Source organism: Chrysochloris asiatica, unplaced genomic scaffold, assembly GCF_000296735.1.
Source record: "Chrysochloris asiatica unplaced genomic scaffold, ChrAsi1.0 scaffold00001, whole genome shotgun sequence".
NCBI classification, from domain to species: domain Eukaryota; kingdom Metazoa; phylum Chordata; class Mammalia; order Afrosoricida; family Chrysochloridae; genus Chrysochloris; species Chrysochloris asiatica.
Window position 1 is genome coordinate 50,028,812 of NW_006408519.1, and position 12,644 is coordinate 50,041,455.

At 47.7% G+C, this 12,644-nt stretch overlaps 1 pseudogene; it reads left to right on the forward strand.

Moving 5' to 3' along the window:
• LOC102815225 overlaps nt 1–12,644 on the forward strand; it is a 113,428-nt pseudogene that overhangs the window by 39,214 nt on the left and 61,570 nt on the right.

The following is a 12,644-nucleotide window of genomic DNA, read 5'->3' on the forward strand; positions in this document are numbered from 1 at the left end:
AACAACAACATATGCATGTGAAAGTTGGACAATGACTATGGAAGACCACAGAAGAACTGATGCATTTGGATTTCGATACTGTAGAAGAATATTGAAGGTACCATGGACTGTCAGGAGAACAAACAAATCTGTGTTGGAAGAAGTGCAGCCAGAACGCCCCTTAGAAGCCAGGATGGTGAGACTTCGTCTCTCAAACTCTGGATGTATTTTTCGGAAGGCCTAGTCCCTGGAGAAGGACATCATGCTTGCTAAAGTGGATGGTCAGCGAAGATAAGGAAATCCCTCCACAAGATGGATTAACACAGTGGCAGCAGCCATGGGCTGAACAATTCTGAGGATGGTGCCACACCAGACAGTGGGTCTGCTATGCACAGGGCCACAACACCTAACAACAACAAACCCAAACTGGAATCCTGGTGTGGCACTGTAGGATAAGTCCTGGACTGCTAACCCCTAGGTTGGTGGTTCAAATCAACCACTTTTTCCTTAGAAATCGGATACAGGGTCCATATATGTCAGAATTCACTCAATGGTACTGAACAATAACTAAAAACCTAAAGTTCTAAGATGACAGCAAACATTAAAACCTGGCTCTGAAGTTGCTCAATAAATATTTGTTGAACGAATAAATCATAGACAAGCTGTTCTGTCAGCTGCTGCTATCTCACAATCTCCATTTCTTTCCCCCTAATGTTAAAAGAGAAATGGTTTTCCCTTTCTTGTAGAAAGGTTTAAAATACCAAATACAAAGAAAGAGATAGCATTAATCTGTGGACCTAGGACTCAGAACCCAGAATGAATCCAGGTTAACAATCATCATATGTTTTCTCCCAGTCTCTGTTTTTAAGGAAAACAAAACAAAACAAATTCCATCATAATATTGTTTTTATAAAAGCGATACATTCATCATGAAGAATTCAAATGCTGAATATCCTAAAGATGGCAATAGAAAACCAACCCAAATGCCATCAGCCAGAAATAACCATAAATGCTAAGCAAGCATCTTTCAAGGCAAGTCTATATGCAAACACGCCAACGGAGGGGACCCACAGGAAGAAGCAGTGTACGAAACCCGAAGGATCAAATTTCGGATGCTATTTTTCCCTTTGATTTTACTAGAATTTAACAGAAGAGAAAGAGGCAAGTTAGTGGCATCGTTGAATTCATAGAAATATCCTTCTGTGTGAGACAGGTTGTCCCTTAAATGTCCTCTTGGGCTAAGAAATTGTGGACAGAGTAGAAGTCATGATGATTTTCCTACGACATAGTTGCATTTTTATATCTACTGATTTCTTTCTGTGAAAGGCGAGTTAATTTCACTATCTCACTGGCGCAGAATTCAGTTGGAAAGATAGGGAGAGCCTTCCCCAGAGATTGATAAAAAGCTGCGGTGGGGCTATCGGCCTCCAGGGTTCTTCCCCCGTCCTGGCCACCCCATACCCGACACCAGGACCTCCACCCTAACCTCCCCAGGATCCAGAGTTCCAGAGGTGAAGCTTTCAGAACTCTGCTCTGTGCTACAGCCCGACTCAGGCCACCATGATGGGTCACTGGTTCTGAAGCATTGTGAATGTCTTACCTGGCTGTGGGTCAAAGAGGAGAAGGGGTCAGAAACACTTACCACTGCGTATATGTGTGTCCAAAGACACTTGCCAACCAGAGAGTCCTGGTTTGCACTATAGGATCAGCACTGGACTGCTAACCACAAGGTCAGCAGTTCAAACCCACCAGCTACTCCTTGGAAACCCCATACAGGGTCACTATGAGTTGGAACTGACTCAATGACACTTCACAACAACAACAACAACAGGTGTGTGACATGGTGCAGCATACACAATACAATGGCTATTACCAGGAATAACTATACCAGGAATCCTGGTGCGGCACTGGGTCAGTGGTTCAAACTCACCAGCTGCCCCTTGGAAACCCTATATGGGGTCACTCTGAGTTGGAACCGACTCAAGGGCACTTTGCAACAACAACTACATTTTACCGTAGACCCTCTTAACCGCCCTGTGCTGGGAAGGCTGGGGTCACACTCACAATCTTAGTGCTTTAGAGTTCAGGTACCCCAAATAAGTCTCGCTTGGTTAAACTCCAGGAGCTGGCAGGCCTGAGTTCCTTTCTGGTCGTTTTAGGGGAGAACCTGTTTCCTTTGCCAAAGAAGCCCCCGGTAGAGCAGTGGTTAAGAGCTCAGTTAGTAACCCACCGGCCGTTCCGAAGGAGAACGGTGTGGCAGTCTGCTTTCACGGAGAGGGACAGCCTTGGAAACCCACGGGACCGTTCCCCTCAGTCCTGTATGGCCACGATGAGTCAGAATCAACCTGACAGCTATGGGTTTGGGGTTTTTAGGCCAGAGACTGCCCACATTGCTTGGCTCTCGGTCCTCCTCCAGTTTTAAGGTCAGCTCTGCTGCCTCGCTCTCATCCTTCCATGGTAGTCAAGTCCCCTGACAGCAGCCAGGAGCCCTGCTCCGCTTTGAAGGACCATCCATCTGTCACATCCATAATGAGCATCCCATCTCAAGATCCTTAACCTTAATCACATCTGACAAAGCCTTCTTGTCATGGGAGGTGTTGTTATTGTTGTACTGTGGAGTTGGTTCCGACTCATAGTAACCCTGCACAGCATTTCTGAGGCTGCAAATTTTTACGGGTGCAGAACGCCTCATCTTTCTCCCGCAGAACCACTGGCAGTTTCGAACTGCCAACCTTGAGGTTTAGCAGCCCAATTCGTAACCACTATGCTATCAGAGCTGCTTGTGTGAGGTGTTAGCCATAATCAAAACATGTAGAAACAGAAACGTGAGGTTTTTCTGAGCAGCGTACTCTAGATGTCTTCTGATTCCAGAAGGCTTCAGGCTGGCTGCTTGCCCCGGAGCTTGTAAAATGAAGAGGAGGGAAGAGGATGGAGCGCTGGCTCCTTGGAACGGAAGAGATTGAAGCCTGTCCCTACCGTCACCCCCTTTTATGGACATCAGGGGAGTCTCAGGCTTTGCACCTGCCTGAACTAAGCCTGGCTTCTAACCAGAAGAAAAGACCAGCAGCTTCAGTAGAACAAAGCTGCTGGCAGGATTTGGGCAGGAATATTCATGCTTAATAGTTGGCTTCATGGGTAAGAAAAACCCTCAAATCGAAGCAAGATGTCTGTTATTCTTTCTGTGATATTTTTCTTGCCTGTCCTACAGACCTCGCTCATCACTCCAAAAACAGCAGGTTATGTTTTTATCAAGGAGCTCTGGTAGCGTGGTGGTTACGAATCGGGCTGCGAACTTTAAGGTCAACAGTTCAAAACTACCAGTTGTTCCATAGGAGAAAGATAAGGCTTTCTGCTCCTGTAAAGATTTACAGCCTTGGAAATCCTGTACAGCGTCGCTATGAGTCGGAACCGACTCCACAGCACATCACCACCACCACCATCTTTTTATAGCGCAGTTCTGATGTGGTGCTGTTGGTGAATGCAATGGACTGCAAGGTTGGTTTGAGCTGCAAGGTCGGTGGTTCAAGCTTATAGAACCGAATCGACAGCACTTAACAACAATGACAACATTTTAGGAACAATAAATTCATCAAAACTCTTTGCTGAATTTTTTGAAAAAAGAGAGCTGTCTGTCGTTAAGTTTTCTCATTGTCAGAGAGAACACGGCCATAGGCCCTAGGGATGATGGTGTGGACACCTCTGAGGCCCCACATCTGACCGCAGAATCACCAATTCCTATACACGAGGGGGCTTTAAAGAGCTCATGGAAAACAGGAATTAAAAGAAAATGCAAGTTGCTCCAAAGGAGACTGATGAGGCTTTCTGCTCCTGTGACGATTTAAAGGCTTGGAAACCCTATTTAAAGTCTGTATGAGCCAAAACCAACCCGAAGGTACCTTACAACAACAACAAACTTATATGCACATCTGTTTTTTATTTTGGTCTGGGTGAAAGGTAACAGAGCAAATTAGTTTTCCATTTAACAATGTATACACATTTTGTTTCAGAGCATTCGTTACAATCCCCACAATGTAACGGGGCTCTTCCCACTTCCTCCCTGAGGCCCCTGTTTCCGTTTTCCTTGGTTCCTGCCCCTTCCTGCCTTCTGAGCTGTGTTTTTGAGCTCTAGTGTTGTTGCTTATATTGAGGAATCTCCTCAATTCGGTGTTGTGTTCCCTTTATATACCTGTCTGTCTTTTAGCCAAAAGGTGACCCCTGGGGTAGATTCAGTCCCTGGTTTGAAGGGTATCCAAGGACCACAGTCTGGGTCATCAGTTTGTATTTAAGCCAGAGGAACTTCTCTCTGGGCCACTGCTGCGTATGTCAAACAAGGGGCAAGGACTGGGCCAGTGGTTTCTGGAAGTTTCCAGAAGCTTCCAGGATTTACCTCAAGTGAAGTCTCTTTGTTTTTACCTGTTTCACACGGTGGATATCCAGGTAAGGAGTCGTTTGCAGGATGTGTTGTCAGCCTAGACTAGCTGGCAGGCCCGTGCAGAATAGAGGCCTTTATGCAGAACATGCTTAGCTTGTTAAATAGTCAGCATACGCTGTCTGGCATTACAGTATAACTACCTGACTGCCTAATTGGCGTCAGGTATAGGCCTTCAGGTGATGGAAAGTCCCAGTGAGCTGGTGGCGTGGCTCACCCCAGGAGGAGAGGGAGGAGATGGCTTCTGCTCAGCACCCAGCCCTTTTCACCGAGGAGAGTGTCGTGTCTGCTATTTGCACCCCCGGGGGAAGGGGTAGAAAGCTGAGGCTGGAGGGCCTCGGAGTCCAGCTGAGGGCACGCCTTCCCAGCTCGATTTGGGAGACACACTTCCATCCAGGGTTCATGGCAGAACCATTGTGTGCCCAGCATAACCTAGATGGTTTGCTGTAAGGATGGGCAGAGGGGCTGTTGAGAAGCGACCCCACCGGTTCTAACCCAGAGGCAGGTGACCCCATGGGAAGTTCTGGGGTGGAGAGATCTGGACTCAAGCCTAGCTCCGTCACTTATTCCCATGTGGCCTCTCAAAGCCTGGGGATGGAGTCCTGGTGTTGTGGGTTAATGGGCTGGACTGCAAGGTCAGTTCGAGCTGCGAGGTCAGTGGTTCAAGCTCACCAACTGCTCCTCGGAAACTCTACACAGGGTCACTATGAGCTGGAACCTACTCGATGGCACTTAACAACAACAACTACAGCCCCTACAGGTTGGACTTCTGGTGTGGTGCTGTAGGAACAACACTGGACTTCGAACCACAAAGTTGGCAGTTCAAACCTACCAATTACTCCTTGGAAACACTATATAGGTTTACCACGAGTCAGAATTAACTCAACAGCAGTTACTGTCTCAACAACTAGCCCTATGGGCAGGGAGATGGGCGGGTAGCCAGTCTCCATAAGGAGTGGTCAGTGAGGACATTCATCCGTGTTTGGAAACTTGTTCCCAGATGTAACTCTGGGTGTGTGCATTTGTGGGTGTGTTTGTACTGGGGTGGGGGTGCTGTCTAACTGCCTGACCATGCCAGCAACTGAAACTATAACTGGAGTAAGGGGAGGGGAGGACCCCCATCTGTTGATGGAAATCTGAGACTGTGGACACATACACTCCTGAAACCTCGCTCCCTCCCCCCCTCACCACCACATTCGACTGCCTTTGTAAATCCCACAGAGTGACCACAGAGCCTGCCCTGGAGGTACAAGAGATAATGTGGCAGATGTTGCTGCATACACCTTGGACAACTAACTTATCCATAGCCTGTTCCCATTGGACCCTATTTCCTCTCAGGAAAGTATCCCACCCAGTGGGACCTGGCCCAGTGAGCATTCCCAGAAAGGACAGTTCCAAACTATAGTCCACCCAGGAACAAAAGAACTTTAGTCAAGGAACGAAAATTCACCAAAAAGATGTCACCAGACCAACTTGGACAACATTTAGAAACAAGTCCAACTTCCTGCCCATGGATTGTAACCCCGCCCCTAATACATATTCATGACCATTCATTGGAAACCTAATACGTACTGCAAAACCCACGTGGGAGCCACGTCTGACTTGCCCTGTCCCTCCACAAGGGAGAAAGAGAATCAAACTCAGAATCAGCCCCAGGCCGATTCCTATGAAGCAAAGATCTGGCATGCTTCCTCCCTGCAATCTTCTTTATCCTAATGTGACACCAGCCCTCCCGCCCACAGCACAGCTGCTTCACATCTGGATCCGATCATCCACTGCACTGGCCACACAGAACTCATAACAACACTCATGATTATGGGGATTATTAGGGAAGTTGTTGTTGTTGTGAAGTGCCGTCGAGTCAGTTCCGACCCATAGCAACCCTGTATAGGGTTTTCAAGGAGCAGCTGGTGAGCTTGAACTGCCAACCTTGCAGTTCAAATGGCTTGCAGTCTGGCACATTAACCCACAACGCCACACCAGGACTCATTAGGGAAGTGAACGGGGTACAATTCAGGGTCAAAACCAGCTCAGGACGTAGCAGTTCTCCAGTCAGGAGCACCTCGTGTCTGCCTCTTCGGCCTCTCAGCCCTGTGAGCACTTGGCCTCTGCCTCAGTCCATGGGCCTAGAGCCCGCAGCTGCTCTGTCTCTCCATGCCACCACCTCTGCCACCATCTCTGCCATTGCCTCCACTCATGCTCTTGCTTCTTGATGGTCCTGGGACCTTCCATTCTTACTTAGGAAATGACTCCTTTTAAACCTAGCTGGATGGCAAAACTAACCAATCCCATCCTTATTTGCAAGGTCCAACCCAAACACTTGGTGGGAATTAAGAAAACACTTGCTTTTTTCTGAAGGTGACGCTGAAAGCAAAGAAGGAAGCCCCTGGCCCTCCCAAAGCTGAAGCTAAAGCAAAGGCATTGAAGGCCAAGAAGGCAGTGCTGAAAGGCGTCCACAATCATGAAAACAAGATTTGCACGGCACCCACCTTCAGGCAGCCCAGAAAACTGAGGCTCCGAAGGCAGCCCATATATCCTCGGAAGAGTGCCCCCAGGAGAAACAAGCTTGACCGCTAGCCATCAAGTTCCCTCTGACCACTGAGTCAGCCACGGAGAAGATTGAAGGTAACAGCACACTTGAGTCCATTGTGGAGGTCAAGGCCAGGAAGCAGCAGATCAGACAAGGCTGTGAAGAAGCTCTATGACATTCACGTAGTCAACTTTGACCCCTAGACCAGGTCTGATGGAGAAAAGAGGATATGTGTTCCACTGGCTCCTGATGCTTTGGGGGTTGCCAACAAAACTGGGTCATCCACAGAAGAATTGATGCTTTTGAGTTATGGTGTTGGAGGAGAATATTGCAAGTGCCATGGGCTGCCAAAAGAACCAACAGATCTATATTGGAAGAGTGCTCGTGGAAGCCAAGATGGCCAAACTTCGTCTCTCATACTTCGGACATATTGTCAGGAGGGACCAGTCACTGGAGAAGGATATCATGTTTGGTAAGGTGGAGGGTCAGAGAAAAAGAGGAAGACCCCCAGCGAGATGGACTGGCAAAGTGGCAGCATCAATGAGCTTAAGCATGGCAACAGTAGTGAGATTGGCCCAGGACCGGGCAGTGTTTCGTTCTGTTGTGCCTAGGGTCTCTATGAGTTAGTACCGACTTGATGGCTCCTAACAATAATAAACTGAGTCCAGCTGGCTAATTCTAAATATAATTTTTTTTTCAATACAAAAACAGAGACATTGGATAGGAAAGCCATATTCAGTAAATTCAGGGTACCACACACGTTCACCCCCCCCCCATTTACTTCCGGGGGTCCTGGTGTGGCATTGTGGGTTAATGTGGTAGACTGCAAGGTTGGTTTGAACAGCAAGGTCGATGGTTCAAGCTCACCAGCCACTCCTTGGAAATCCTGTACAGGGTGGCTATGAGTTGGAACCAACTCAACAACACTTACCAATAACAACAACAACATTTACTTCCCGGTGTATATGTATAAAAGGAGCTCTGGTAGTGTAGTGCTTATGAGTCAGGCTGCTATCTGCAAGGTCAGCAGTTTGAAACTACCAGCTGTGCAACAAGAGAAAGATGAGGCTTTCTGCTCCAGTAAAGATTTACAGCCTTGAAAACCCTATACAGGGTTGCTATGAGTCAGCACAGGAACTTTTTAAAGTATTGAAGAGCAGAGATGTCAGCTTGAGGACTAAGGTGCGCCTGACCCAAGCCATGATATTTTTAATAACCTCATATGCATGGGAAGGCTGGACAGTGAATAAGGAAGATCGTAGAAGAATTGATGCCTTTGAGTTGTGGTGTTGGAGGAGAATACTGAAAGTGCCATGGACTGCCAAAAGAACCAATAGATCTGTTTTGGAAGAAGTGCAACCAGAGTGCTCCTTGGAGGCCAAGATGGCTGGGCTTCGTCTCTCATACTTTGGACACATTGTCCGGAGAGAGCAGTCACTGGAGAAGGATGTCATGCTGGGTAAGGTGGAGGGTCAGAGAAAAAGAGGAAGACCCCCAACGAGATGGATTGGCCAGGTGGCATCATGGATGGAGTCAAGTGTGGCAGTGGTAGTGAGGTTGGCCCAGGATTGGACATTATTTCGTTCTGCTGTGCATGGGGTCGCTATGAGTCGGTTCTGACTCGATGGCACCTGACAACAACAACAACAACATGAGTCAGAACCGACTCCACGGCACATGACCACCACCACCATATGTGTATAAAACTGCAAAGCCCCTTTGTTGGGGAGGTTGCCTTGGTAACTAATGCTGATCCTGGTTTGATCAGCCCAAGTCCTTCCACTGACTTTCACCCCATCTCTGCTGTTTATCAGCAGCTATGAGCGATACTTAATTTACACTTACTCATTTCCATGCTCACAGACACTCATGTGCACACACACACACATACATACACACATGCCATGACACGACGGCCACACCAGAGAAGCCTGGCCCAGCCAAGTTGACACATGGCCTTGGGGAACACAATTCAGCCCACAGCGTGAGCAAGTCTCCAGCCCAGAAGACAATCCCAAGCCCTTTGTTCTGCCTGGTTCTGGTTCCCACTCCCATATCCAGCCTGGCCTCTTCCCTCCTCAGTTCTGCAGCCCCTAGTTTATCATTACATCGTAGGGCCCTCTGTCACACACACCACAAACTGCTACTCACACTCTTCTTGCTACCTGGGACATTCTCCTCTCTGGAAAACTCCTACCCACTCTCCAAGGCTCCACACCAAGGTCTCCTCCTCTGTGAAGCCCTCCCTGACTGTTCCCACAGCGCATTCTTCTCCAACACCTTCCACGTGGCTTTGTGGTGTGTGGTCCTTGAGTCTGTCTCCCCCATTATGCTAGCAGTTCTTGTGTGGTCAGGGTGCAGCCAAGGACCCTATCTGACTCTGCAGCCAACAGAAGCGCAGGCTGTGGCATGGAGCCAGAGAAGGAATGAATGAGAGAATGAATGAAGGAGTGGTGAAAGATAAACTCGACGGGGACCTCAGGCCATCAGAATGTTCATTTCCCCTTCACTTTCAGTAACAAACAAGCAAGCAAACACCACAAGATATGCTCTCAGTAATAATTCAAGTTGTTGAGTACCGTTGAGCCAGTACTGACCTTATGCAAAACAGAACAAAACCCTGCCCGGTCCTACACTTTCCTCACAGCCCTTCCTATGCCTGAGCCTTCGCTGTAGCCAATTCATCCCTTTGGAGGGCTCCTTTTTTTTTTGCTGACTCACCACTTTACCTAACATGATGTCCTTCTCTAGGGACTGGTACCTCCTGATAATATGTCCAAAGTATGAGAGATGAAGTCTGGCCATCCTGACTTCCAAGGAACACTTTGGTTGCACTTCTTCCAAAACAGATGTTTGTTCTTGTAGCAGTCCATGGTACTTTCAACATTCTCCTCCAACACCATAACTCAAATGCATCAATTCTTCTATGGTCTTCCTTATTCATTGTCCAAACTTCACATGCATATGAGGTTATTTGAAAATACCATGGCTTGGGTCAGGCGCACCTTAGTCCTCAAGCTGACATCTTTGCTCTTGAACACTTTAAAGAGGTCTTGTGCAGCAGATTTACCTGATGCAATAATACGCTGTTTGATTTCCTGACTGCTGCTTCCGAGAGTGTTGATGGTTGATCTGAGCAAAATGAAGTCTTTGACAACTTCCATCTTTTCTCCATTTATATGGATGTTATTTATTGGGTCAGTGGTGAGGATTTCTGTTTCCTTTACATTGAGGTGCAGCCCATGCTGAAGACTGTGATCTTTGATTAAGTCCTCTTCTCTTTCAGCAAGCAAGGTTATATCAACTGCATATTGCAGGTTGTTAATGAGTCTTCCTCTTCATCGTCTCAGATTATTTGCTCAACAAACAGACTGAATAAGTATTGTGAAGAATCCAACCCTGACGTACACCTTTCAAGTAATCCTGGAACTGTGCCAAGTGAGCAGGGAGGTCACTCCTCCCCACCCCCACTCCCCTCCTGGTTTCAGAGGGGAGCCCTTCTGTGTTCAATGGAAAGTTCTGGGAACTGAACAGGTCTGACCGGTTTCTCCCAGCTCTAGTAGGCACCAGCTTGTAGGAGGAACCACCCAAGGGCCAATGCTTCCAGTGTACTCCAGTGACCGGGCCCCTCTCTGCCCTCTGTGTGCTTCAGGTAACCCTTGCTGGGCAGCCTGAAGAGTGTGGATGTGGCCAGTGACTTTGCCTCTCTGACCCTCAGTCTCTTCCACCCCATTGCCAGGTAGTCTTGAGGACTAAGTGAGACCCCGGGTGGTGGTGGTGATGATTATGTGTCGTGGAGTCGGTTCCAAGAGCCCAATTCAAGACCTTTATAAATATTCTTTTCTTTTTTTTTTTCCTTCTGGAGCCCACCCACTTTCAATGAAACTAAGTTTTTATAAAATTCTCCTGAACCCAGACTGAATGAAGGAACACATTCATTCAGTTTGGGCACTGGAGAACAGGTGAACTGGGACCTCCAGGAGGAAGACTGGGAATGGATGGGGGGATAAACAGCTGAACTTCTGTCTCATTAGCTCTCCTTCCTCCCTCCTTTCCTTGCTTCCTTCCTCCTCTCCTCTTACCCGGTCCCTCTCCTCCTCCACCTTGCATACTCACTGAGTCCCGGGGACAGGCACAGGGGTGATAGGTCTACCTCCCTAAGACCTTCCCAGCCCTATGAGAACACCATGCCCTCAAGAGCCCCACAGATGGCAGCATGTCTACAATGAATTTGGGGAGGAGCCTCTGAGAGGTGGACAGAAAACCAGAGCTGAGGTACACAGGCTGAAGAAGGGGCTCTAGGCAGAGTGAACCAACTGTGCAAAGCCTCAGAGGCATGAGAAGGCTGCCTTCCTCCTCCCTTCAACAGTGCATCATTGCCAGAGTGGGGGGCTGCATGAGGTGAGACCCCCTCAGGAGTCATTGGCTGGGCTCAGGCCCCTATGACTCATTTCCTGGACTCTTTTCAGCTTGCCCCGCTATAGGGGGAATATATATATATATATTATAATCCTGTTTATTGTATTCAGGTGACCTTTTTTTTTTTTTTTTTTTTCCTGAAGTAAAGACTTTATGAGCTCTCTGTTTCTCTTTGACTACTTCCTGAAGTGAGTAAAGAATTTATGATCATTCTCTTTTCCTTTTAACTACTTCCTGGAGTAAAGAATTTATAATAGCTCTCTTTTTCTTTTCCTAAAGTAGGAATGCATGCCTTAAAAAATTGAACTAGCCAGCCAGGTAAGGGAAAAGATTGTGTGGTCAAAACCCTACCCAATGGGGTGAGACACAGCCTAAAGACTCACATCAGGGATCAACACCCGAGTGGACTGCCCACTCGGTGTGCTTGCTGGCCTGTTCCTGTATGTATGGCTATGCGCATGCACACTCTTGCAGGAGTAAATTTTGCTTTGCCAAGGTAATTTAGTCACACCAAGTGTCTTTTATGTGACATTGGGATTCATTTCTAACAATTTGGGGGCTCGTATGGGATTTCCCATTCCCTTTGGGAAGCAGCTTTAGCCTTCTCCTCTGAGGGAGACGACTCCTGCTGTCAAGTTACGGCAGCCCTCGGGTGAGATCTGCTGAAGTCTCCCAAGGAAGCGAATAAATCCGGACTCTTGGCAAGGTGAGAAAAAGGCCAACGTGAGCATCACCACGTGGTAACCAGGTAACTTTGTGCACAGGCCAAGGTAAGCAAAACCGCGGGGGTGGCCAATGCTTTCTTGGTGGTTGGGACATCCTGGAGGTTGTATGTGTGTGAATGAGACGTGCCCTGGGCACGAAAAGAGTGCAGAGTCCCGATCCACGATTCCGTAACCACCCCATACGGCTTACGGCAGTATTGAGTCAAGGACTGATTCAAGTTGGGGGTTTATACCAACATGCCAATTGCTAAGAGGGGTCCAACGTTCCCGCAGGGAACCGGCCAGAGACGGACGAAGTGAAAATAAAAGAGAGCAAGAAAGCTCCAAGTATAGAAGGGGAGTTAAGCCTCTTTGTAAGAAGACACAGTCAGGTAGCTGGGATGGGAAATACTACCAGTCAAAGAATCTCTAGAGAAAATGAAAGCAAGGACAAAGTTCCCCCTAATCATCTATTAGGATTAATGCTAAAGTATTAGAATAATAGTGCACGAACTAACGGGAAATAGAATTAACAAATGATTAGATACTGCTGTATCTTTTGGACACAGGAACCAATTTTTAA